Source organism: Pinus tabuliformis, chromosome 7, assembly GCF_031772625.1.
Source record: "Pinus tabuliformis cultivar Carrire ecotype Pingquan chromosome 7, CPIR1, whole genome shotgun sequence".
In the NCBI taxonomy this organism is placed as follows: Eukaryota; Viridiplantae; Streptophyta; class Pinopsida; order Pinales; family Pinaceae; genus Pinus; species Pinus tabuliformis.
Window position 1 is genome coordinate 1,641,204,113 of NC_142293.1, and position 11,786 is coordinate 1,641,215,898.

General features: G+C 40.0%; 1 pseudogene; it reads left to right on the plus strand.

Moving 5' to 3' along the window:
• Window positions 1–4,171: 4,171 nt before the first annotated feature.
• On the plus strand, window positions 4,172–4,780 carry LOC149254660 (asparagine synthetase [glutamine-hydrolyzing] pseudogene; annotated as a pseudogene).
• The last annotated feature ends 7,006 nt before the right edge of the window (window positions 4,781–11,786 follow it).

Below are 11,786 nucleotides of genomic sequence, written 5' to 3' on the forward strand. Positions count from 1 at the left end.
GCCATAAGACATCCGTGCTTTTTAAATGTAGCTTTGGCTTAGTATATACTTGTGGAGCTCTTGGATGACTGAGGTTTTCGTATTTTTGCCCAGGCACACCAGGAAAGCAAATGTCAGGATATGATGGATCTGGACCATAAATTTGTTTGAGCGAATGAAGGTGCTTTATCACCGTGTCTCTGAAGGCTATAAAAACTATTTCTGGTGAGTAAGCATATGTAGTTCCACCTGCTTTACCTCCATCAGCAATAAACAAAGGAGTGTATCGGGAAATTGGAGGAATAGAACTATGCATGTCCATGATTGTTAATTCTAAGACTTCTGGGTCTCTTGTGAATGAATTCAAAGAGGATATGGCACGGAAACTGGAATTGCTGTTGATTAGCAAACACTGGTTAATATGCTGAATGTCAGAAACAGAGGAGATACATTACAGATTGAATGCGATGTTTTGTTAGCCAACGCTAGTAATCATATGACAAACAGTACTGCAGAGACAATCATCTCCCTTTTAAATGGACATCAAATTTATCTTCGTGATGCCTTTGGAACTTATCATCTATTGAGCTGGAAGATTTTGCCATCTTCGAATAGGACATGGTTTCAGCAAGCAACATGGTTTAGTGCTCTTTGGTGTTGCTGCAGGTGCAACAGTAATTGCCTCAGTTTTGTTAATATGTTGGTATTGTTGGAAATAAAAGCAAGAAGTACTTGGAAAATACACAGGGTGCAATGTTAGAAGGTTCTGTTTCTACTAATGAACTTCCTGTTGGTCCACTAGATTCTGGTAAAATTGTCACTACCTGCGGTAATGGTAAACCAACCAGTACACAAGCAAAGGTTACAGCAAGAAATGCAGAGCTATTTGTTATTACAGCAGAAATTGAAGGATGGCAATGAACTTTGTTTTAACCTCTTATGTCAGGCAACTATTGAAATTAATCTCTCAAGCAGTGAACACTTTAGTGGACCTTACGGGGAGGGTTTTGTTTTCATGGCCAATGATTGGCATACATTTCTTCTTTCAGATTTTGAAGTGAAACTGAAGAATAGAAAACAACAGCTATTCAATTTTATGAGGAGTTTAGAGGTAGACTGTGTTTTTTTTTAAATCACACAGCAATTTCGTAGCGCGCTACGAAACTGCTGTAGGTGGTGATTTTAAACGCAGAGCAGCTATTGTGATACTGTGAGCGGGATTTGTGGAAGAGAGACACCTGTCTATCAATATCACCTACAGCACATCAGAAACATGGCAGCATTCCATACCTGGGGTTATTAAAAGAGTTGGGACATGTTGCTGAACTTTCGAAGGATGGTAGGAGACAGGGACCTTAAAAATAGGTGTTTTGATCCTGATGATAAATGATTCATCAGCGCTAACAGGTATCCAAAGTCAGCGTTCCTTGCATCTTTAGCTCAGCCATCTCAGCCTAACTGAAGGAGGACAGCTGTCAAGGATCCAAGAAGAATCAAGCATACGAGGAGAATGGAATTAGTGTTTTAGTTTGATTAGGATTTTGTGTAATTACAGTTCAGCACTTTGTAATTAATGAATTAGTTAAATAGCATGTAGGAGTAGTTAATAGGGCCTTCGAGCTCGCTCTAGAGAGGGAAGAGCGTATTCCTATAAATGGATCAAATTAGGATGTAATAGGGGTTGGAGATTTTTATAAAAACAGAGTTTTCATATTGGCTTATGTAAAAGACTTTGACAGTAATAGAAAGAGTACTTTTTCTTCCCAAGATTCATCATGTGTTAAAATGCTCAGAGTATATGTAGTTTGGTCTTTATTCTTCTTGTTTTACAGCTCACTAAATATGCAATCACTCTGAATTCACCTAGTGCTCAGACTTCCTGTGTATGTTTATGAGTTGAGTTCTTCTTGAGAAATGTTCTGAGGATTTAGACATAGTATGCCTTGGCTTCCATGAATGAGTAATTGATTATTTACTGCAGAAGTGTTTGACTCCATGAGCCCAATGGAAGAGGTCTTATTTTGTTGTTCCAACCAGCTTATTTTCAACATACTGTTTTAAGAGTTAGCCATCTTTTCTTGCCCTTAATTTATATCAAGAAGAAACATTTGTGAGAGAGCCCTCTCTGACTAAGGAGGCTAAGCCTTAGTCTAAAGCCTGGTTTGAAATAGTTTCATGAAATCTTGCTAGGTAGCAGCCCTTAGTACATGATTTTGTGATAACATTTTGGTGCGTCTGCCGGGAGTCTGAAGATTATTTTTTCCCGAAATTTTAAGATTGAATTTCTGAAGGTAGCAGGAGTTCAAAGTGGTTTTCGAGGCTGCAAACCTACCTTGGCGACTCCATTGTTGAAGAATTCAAGGTTTATACATTCATGGCGATTCCACTGGAGTTATGAAGGACCCAGAAGCTGCCATTCTTTGTTCAAGGTATGCATGCATAGATTTCTCAGGAATTTATGGTTTCCCAAATCATTTTCCCAAGGATGCATATTTTCTAAGGAATGGTCCCAAATTCAACGGAGAAAATTTGAGTTTAACCTTGAAGCATATATCAGATTTTTGTGAATTTTTAGAGCTTCTTAGAGTTAAACATGAGGATGTTTGTATAAGATTATTCTATGATTCACTTCAAGGGAAATGCAAACAGTGGGTTGAATGCTTTCCTGCCAAATCTATTAAGTCATTTCAAGACCTTTGGCTCATGTTTTTGGAGGAATGGATAGATAGGTCAGAGTTGGTGGCAGACTCTCCCTCTGTTGAAGGTTTCAAACAATGGAATGATGATCATAGTAAAGAAGAAACAAATGAATCTTTTTCTTTGTCATTATCCTCATATCTAAAATCTTTTGACTGCAAGGCAGAGGATAGGATGAGATTTTTGGATGAATTTGCTGAGGATCTTGAAAAAGAAATTGAAGGTTTAGAAGGACAAATTCAGGCATACAGTTTTCATGATCATGATCATTATTCTCAGAAGTTTTTTATGGCAGAACGCAAGGAGACTATGCTGGTTCCTTTCTCTTTCACGATTGAGGAACTGAACACTGTGGTTGAAGATCAGTTTGCACAGCTGGAAAGTTACAAGGAAAACCAAGCTGATCATGTATTCTGGGATCCTGTAGCTGATTACATGGAAGAGTTTTACTCTCCAGTATTTCAGTTTTTCAAAGAAGATCAGAGACAATTTCAGTGGCAGCGGTCATCACACTATCATATTGACTCTGAACTCCGATGCAGTCAAAGAAGTCAAATGTCAGATAAAACAAAGGATTGGTTACATTGGAAATTTCATATTGATTGAACAGAAAGAAATTGAAATGGTTAGGGTAGGTAGGTAGAGGTAAATGCAAATAAGCTCAAGGTTAACTGAGCATTTCTTTTTTCAGTAGATGTAGCTTTCTTTCTCCTACAGTCATGCTGGTCAAGCAAATTTTTGTTTGTCAAATAAGTTTTATAAGGCACTGGAACTGCAGGTTCTTAGTGCACCACAAGGGCACACTATCCCAAGTGGAGCCACTGTTATCACTGAAAATTCTGTTGCCAAATTTTTTTAGCCTAGCTTAGGGACAAGCTGTTTTTGCAGCGCATGAATCCTCTTTTAACAGTTTCGCAGCGCAACATGCTTCAAGTGATTCCGTAGCGCGCTACGAAATTAGGGATTTGCTCGGGTTTTCAGTAGAAGGTTCATATACTAAATTTAGATGATGAGCAGAGTGATGCAAAGGCCCAAAATGGAATGCAGTGATTAAATGCCAAGTGTCAAGTGGTCTTTATAAGGATTTGATTGCCACAAGGCCGCCATTATTAGTGACACCGGGATTGAAATGTGGCAAACGATATTAGTTGTTCGTTCATTAGCTCTGCCACCGACAAAAGACAGAGACACATGGTCGAAATTTGCTTATCGTTGCCGGAAAGGTGTTCGTATTATTTAAGGTAATTCCGCCTTGATCAGATTGTCGCAGTATGATCCTGAATTACTACTCCAAATACAAACTGGTAACTGTTAGTGTGTTTGAGACCTATTGTGCATATCTGGAACGAGAAGTCGCTTTGGGAGGAGGTTATAAAATTGAGAGAATCAGAATCGCGTGGGAATACTTCAAAGAGGAGCTACATCGTGAAACATGTCAAAAGATAAAGTCTCTTCATCTATATGACTGCCTGAGAGCTAATAAGTAAGCAACAGCATGGGTGTTGAGGCTCGTGTGCCGTTTCTAGATAAGGAGTTTATCAATATTTCCATGGGAATTGATCCAGAGTGGAAAATGGTGCGGCCTGATCTTGGGCACATTGAGAAGTGGATCCTTCGCAAGGCATTTGACGACGTGGAGAATCCTTATCTACCAAAGCATATTTTGTACAGGCAAAAAGAGAAATTCAGCGATGGTGTTGGTTATAGTTGGATTGATGGTTTGAAAGAGCATGCTGCAAATCATGTTACCAATATGATGATGGCAAATGCAAAGTACATTTACCCTGAGAATACACCCACGACAAAGGAGGCATACTACTACAGGATGATATTTGAAAGATTCTTTCCTCAGAATGCTGCACGCTTCACTGTACCTGGAGGCCCTAGTGTGGTTTGCAGCGCTGCCAAAGCTTTAGAATGGGATGCTACATGGCCTAGGAACCCCGATCCTTCTGGCAGGGCTGTTTTAGGTGTTCATGTGGATGCTTACAAAGAAAATGCAGATATCGGCAGTGGCAATGGCGACGAGGAAGTATCAGCAGATTTTTCAATTAAAAAGCCAAAATTTCTAGATGGTGGTGTGAAAGTTGCAGTTGACGGTTGAGCCATAAGACATCCATGCTTTTTAAATGTAGCTTTGGCTTAGTATATACTTGTGGAGCTCTTGGATGACTGAGGTTTTCGTATTTTTGCCCAGGCACACCAGGAAAGCAAATGTCAGGATATGATGGATCTGGACCATAAATTCGTTTGAGCGAATGAAGGTGCTTTATCACCGTGTCTCTGAAGGCTATAAAAACTATTTCTGGTGAGTAAGCATATGTAGTTCCACCTGCTTTACCTCCATCAGCAATAAACAAAGGAGTGTATCGGGAAATTGGAGGAATAGAACTATGCATGTCCATGATTGTTAATTCTAAGACTTCTGGGTCTCTTATGAATGAATTCAAAGAGGATATGGCACGGAAACTGGAATTGCTGTTGATTAGCAAACACTGGTTAATATGCTGAATGTCAGAAACAGAGGAGATACATTACAGATTGAATGCGCTGTTTTGCTAGCCAACACTAGTAATCATATGACAAACAGTACTGCAGAGACAATCATCTCCCTTTTAAATGGACATCAAATTTATCTTCGTGATGCCTTTGGAACTTATCATCTATTGAGCTGGAAGATTTTGCCATCTTCGAATAGGACATGGTTTCAGCAAGCAACATGGTTTAGTGCTCTTTGGTGTTGCTGCAGGTGCAACAGTAATTGCCTCAGTTTTGTTAATATGTTGGTATTGTTGGAAATAAAAGCAAGAAGTACTTGGAAAATACACAGGGTGCAATGTTAGAAGGTTCTGTTTCTACTAATGAACTTCCTGTTGGTCCACTAGATTCTGGTAAAATTGTCACTACCTGCGGTAATGGTAAACCAACCAGTACACAAGCAAAGGTTACAGCAAGAAATGCAGAGCTATTTGTTATTACAGCAGAAATTGAAGCATGGCAATGAACTTTGTTTTAACCTCTTATGTCAGGCAACTATTGAAATTAATCTCTCAAGCAGTGAACACTTTAGTGGACCTTACGGGGAGGGTTTTGTTTTCATGGCCAATGATTGGCATACATTTCTTCTTTCAGATTTTGAAGTGAAACTGAAGAATAGCAAACAACAGTTATTCAATTTTATGAGGAGTTTAGAGGTAGACTGTGTTTTTTTTTAAATCACACAGTAGTTTCGTAGCGCGCTACGAAACTGCTGTAGGTGGTGATTTTAAACGCAGAGCAGCTATTGTGATACTGTGAGCGGGATTTGTGGAAGAGAGACACCTGTCTATCAATATCGCCTACAACACATCAGAAACATGGCAGCATTCCATACCTGGGGTTATTAAAAGAGCTGGGACATGTTGCTGAACTTTCGAAGGATGGTAGGAGACAGGGACCTTAAAAATAGGTGTTTTGATCCTGATGATAAATGATTCATCAGCGCTAGCAGGTATCCAAAGTCAGCGTTCCTTGCATCTTTAGCTCAGCCATCTCAGCCTAACTGAAGGAGGACAACTGTCAAGGATCCAAGAAGAATCAAGCATACGAGGAGAATGGAATTAGTGTTTTAGTTTGATTAGGATTTTGTGTAATTACAGTTCAGCACTTTGTAATTAATGAATTAGTTAAATAGCATGTAGGAGTAGTTAATAGGGCCTTCGAGCTCGCTCTAGAGAGGGAAGAACGTATTCCTATAAATGGATCAAATTAGGATGTAATAGGGGTTGGAGATTTTTATAAAAACAGAGTTTTCATATTGGCTTATGTAAAAGACTTTGACAGTAATAGAAAGAGTACTTTTTCTTCCCAAGATTCATCATGTGTTAAAATGCTCAGAGTATATGTAGTTTGGTCTTTATTCTTCTTGTTTTACAGCTCACTAAATATGCAATCACTCTGAATTCACCTAGTGCTCAGACTTCCTGTGTATGTTTATGAGTTGAGTTCTTCTTGAGAAATGTTCTGAGGATTTAGACATAGTATGCCTTGGCTTCCATGAATGAGTAATTGATTATTTACTGCAGAAGTGTTTGACTCCATGAGCCCAATGGAAGAGGTCTTATTTTGTTGTTCCAACCAGCTTATTTTCAACATACTGTTTTAAGAGTTAGCCATCTTTTCTTGCCCTTAATTTATATCAAGAAGAAACATTTGTGAGAGAGCCCTCTCTGACTAAGGAGGCTAAGCCTTAGTCTAAAGCCTGGTTTGAAATAGTTTCATGAAATCTTGCTAGGTAGCAGCCCTTAGTACATGATTTTGTGATAACAGTATCCAGCATCAATGAGAATATTGACCAAAATGTACTCAAGAACCTGCTATCCTGATCTGAGAATGGAATATGGGCTCCCAAAGTGTACCCACACTCATTCAAAGAAGAGCTTAGTAGTGGCTTATGTTGTGATACTTTTCTTTTAGGCCGCCAGAGTGGCCACCTTAGAGAACCTATCGACGCCCATGAAAACACAGTCGTTGCCATGTTTAGTAGAAGGAAGGCCTGACATGTAATCCATGGAGATGGATTCCCAAGACCGACTAGGAGTAGGTAGAGGAGTATATAGGCCTTTCTTCTTAATGGTCGGTTTGGCAATGGCACAAGCAGTGCATGATCTGATGTACTTACAAACATCCCGTCGAAGGTTCAGCCAATAAAATTACTTCTGCAACATTGTGACTATTTTCTCTACTCTGAAATGTCCAGCGACTCGATTGTAGTGTGCCTCCCAAATAATCTTGGAATTCTTGCTTGAAATAACACAAAGGTGTCCCATGCGGCATAATAGTGCACCTTGGAGGTGAAAATTAGGAACTTGCTTGCCTTCCAGGAGCATCTAGTATGTGTTGTCGAATTCTGGGTCACTCTTGCAAATATGTGGCCATCCCAAAGCCTCGTGTCCACAAGAGTTGATCCTAGTGCTCAACGCCATGACTGACGGTCAGCTGAGGAAATCTGCAACATTATTGGTGCTTCCCTTCTTGTCCTTAAGGTTAAAATGGAACTGCTACAGGTATGTCGACCATTTCTGATGGTGATCGTTCTACAACTTTTCTTGTGTCTGTATGAACTGTAGTGGCCGGTGTTCTGTGTGGATGACCATTTCCTTCCCCAGAATGTAATGCTTCCATTGTCGGTAGGATTGAAAAATGGAATACATATCTTTGTCATAGGTGGGATACTTTCAGACTGTGTCTGAAAGTGTTTCACTATGATATGCCATTGGATGCCCCTGCTTAGTAAGAATTGCACCAATAACATAGTTGGAGGCATTTGTCTCAATCTCAAATGGTTGTTGTAGGTATGGTAATGTGATTACTGGTGTAGAGAAAAGATGATGCTTCAAATCGACAAATGCCTTCGATTGGGATTCAAACCAAAAGAATTTTTCTTTCCCTCCACCCTTGGTGATTTGACTAAAAGGCCAAGTGATATGAGAGAACCCCAATACGAACCTGTGGTAGAAATTGGCTAGACCCAGAAAGATGCAGAGCTCTATTAGAGTGGTTGGGGTTGGCCAATCCTAAATAACTTGTATCTTGGCTAGGTCCACATGCACACCCTGCTAATCAATGATGTACCCCAGATATTCAACCTGGGTCATGCCAAAAGTGCATTTCTCCAAATTGACACATAATTTGTGTTATCGAAGGGTTTGGAGAAACTATCGAATATGGTGGAGGTGATCTTCCCAACTCTGGCTGAAGGTCAGGAAGTCGTCCAAATACACTTCCATGAATGAGTTAATGAAGGGACACAAGATGTCTTCCATCAAACTCATGAAGGTTGCGAGGGCATTCATCAACCCAAAAGGCATGACCATCCATTCAAAAATTCCCTCCTTGGATTTGAAGGTAGTCTTCCACAAATCAGAGGGTTCAATTGGTACCTGGTGATAATCGAACTTCAAGTCAATCTTGCTGAAATATTTGACCCCCTTGATATTTTCCAGAAGGTCATAAATCCATGGGATTGGATACCTATTCTAGATAGTGATCTTATTCAACGCTCGAAAGTCAATACAAAGTCTCCAGGTCTCGTCCTTCTTTTGTACCAACACGATCAAGCTCCCACAAGATGACGAATCGACCTGATGTGCCATTTATGAAAAATATCCTGAATCTACCTCTTGATTTCATTGTTATCCAAAATAGAGCATCAATGGATCATCCCGTTGGGTAGCGGCGTGTTCGGGGTTAGATCGATGGAGTGCTTGACTTGATAGTTTAGGGGTACCCTTGTGGGTGAGGTGAATATATATTTGTACTCCTCCATAACCTTTTCCATCTGATGTTGCCATACAAAGGATCCTTGTCTACAGGCCTCATATTTGGCCACAACCTTCTTCTTTCCCCAAGGGTGAATCATAAGGAAGACAAATTTACGAGTCTGGGAAATGATCTATTGCATTGCTTCACATAGATCAGAGAGACAATGGTAGGCGATGCTACCTCTAGTATCTTGTATAAATTATTTCCCAAAGATATAATAATAGTGCGAGGCCTAGACTCATACACAAGATGACACTTCCACGAGTATGGTTGGACTAATAGTAAATCACAAACTTCAAGAGGAGCAACATCACAAAGTACCTCATTTGTGATGGGCTTGATGCATTAGGGAAGGTGACACTGCTGGCTGACGTGGAGATCTCGTCCTTGGTGAAGCCATCTGATGGTTCACGACTGTGAGTGTGGTGTGGTCAGTAGGCCCAACCACTTCATGGTCTCTGCTGAAATTAGGTTCTTTTGGATTCCATTGTTGATAATGAACTACAATGAAGAACCCTTCACCCACATATTTGAGTGGAAGAGTTGCTCCCCCTCCTCTAGATCTTTGGGCTCAATATTCTGGAGCTTAGCCGTGGCAACAGTGGAATTGGGCTTCACATTAATAATATGCTTGCCATTTTTGTTCCCCTTGTCGGGTTCTAACTCAGAGTCAGAACATACATTTGATTTGGAAGCTTTTAGCTCAGACACTAGTGACTGCTTGGCTCGACACTCACTTGTGTTGTGAGTGGGGCTCTTATGGAACTCACACCATTTCCCTGTGTCCTTATTTGTCTTCGTGGTGTTTTTCTTTTCTTGTGGCTTTGGTGGGTTGGCCTAGGTCTCCCCACCTTGGCTTTATCCTTTGTTCTATGGTTTGGGGGTGCCTTTCCCTTGCTTCGTATTCACGGATCCAAAGTCTTGCTTCTTCTGTTTAAATTTATGCTCGATCTTGACAGTGTATTGATAAGTGGCACCAAGCGAGGAGATGTCCAGGAACTCCATCTCATCCTGGATGTACTTGTGTAGACAACTACATTACTTGAGTACCAAATGATGCTCATAATCCTTAATACCCAACTTCGTGCGAAGGGTATGAAAAATATTTGTGAACTCCGACACATCTTGGTCCCTTATTTGCCGCAACTTGGTCCACTTTATGTATTTATCTTCATAGCTCCCAACAAGGTAATATTATTCCTTGATGGCATCTCAAAAAGAATTCCAAGTGGATGTGACTGAAAATAGTGAGGATTCCCTCTTGTCCTTCTATTCATAGTAGGTTTCCCATCAGTCCTTGACACGAGGGGTAAATTTGAGGACTGAAAAAGTAATCTTTTTCCAATTGGAAATGTCATGAACCAAAAAATATCATTCCAACATATTTAACCATCTATCTACGACATCTGCATATATCTAGCCTTCAAATATGGGAATATCAAATTTGACTTGTACGTTAAAGGGAGTGGTGCCTCTAGAGTGGTTGTTGGATGAAGATGTGTCAGTTGTGGGTAGCCGCCGATGGATCTAGGCAAAGTTATCCATCATCGTGTTCCTCTCTCGCTCCAGGGCTTCCTCAAACAATATTTTGAAAGGATCTCCTACTCCCTCATCTTTTTTTTCTTCCGCCATGGGAGGTCATTGAAGTTTGCAAGGTTGGGCTTGTAAAGGTTCAACTAGTTCGAGCCCCAACCCCTTATACCCTGACCTCGTTGGGGACATGCAAAGAAAAACAGAGAAAGAACAGACTGCTCTGATATCACTGATCCAAAATTATACAGGAACGCAATAGAATACAAATACAAACATAAACACCGAGATACAGTTAAAAAAAAACTTCATTTCATTGATATCAAAGAATTGAAATATGCTTACATACAAAACGGAAATAAACTAGCTCGGGCGATGGTAGCTTATCTATGATAAGGGATGTGGCGGCTAGATGCCTATGTATTGTGTTACAATGAGGCTCAATGGCCTTTTTATCATTGATAAATAATGAGAAACCTAAACATCCAAAAACCTAACCCTAGGAGATGAAGCACCAAAAGCTTGTGGGCCTCGTTGGGATAAGTTGGAATGTCAACTTCCTAGGGTTGTAATTTTGGCATACGATATTCGTTTGGATATCATAATACCTCGTTTCGAATATCTCGAAGAGGAGGTCGAAAACAAAAAGATAAACTAGTTTATCACTTTTCTAGTCTCTTCGTTTTCCCTAAAAACATCTTTTAGTCCTTCAAAACTACTCTGGAAGTTTATGACTTGAAAAACTACCAAAAATAGTAATTTTTGCTACAATTAAGAAGACTGAAAAGAAACAATGGTGGGGGTCCAAGTGGAATAGGCGGGTGGCCACCAATATCCACCTGGATCAAGGTAACCTGCGTTCCCTAGATTCAAGCCTTCTGCTCCTCGAAAACACCTTTGCAAGTGCCTTCAATGCCTGTAGGACCTCCTACACCTTCACGAGAGCCTATAAAACTTCCTCCAACTCTTCTACATCATCAAGAACATCATCAAAGGAGGATTATCATGCCAAACATTTGTGTATCAAGTTAGGAACATGAAAACCTAGGTAGTGAAACACCTCTGCATGGATCAACTTATCTGCATCAAATCATGATCTTTGTATCAAACCCATAATAACTCATGTCATACCCATCACAAACAATGAGAGGCACCATCATCAGGTTTACATCAATGATAGGACAAACAATATTAAGTCCCTATTGACATTAATGCCAACACTACAACAACAATAGTAAAAACCTCACTCATTGCTAAACTAGTATATAAATATTTAT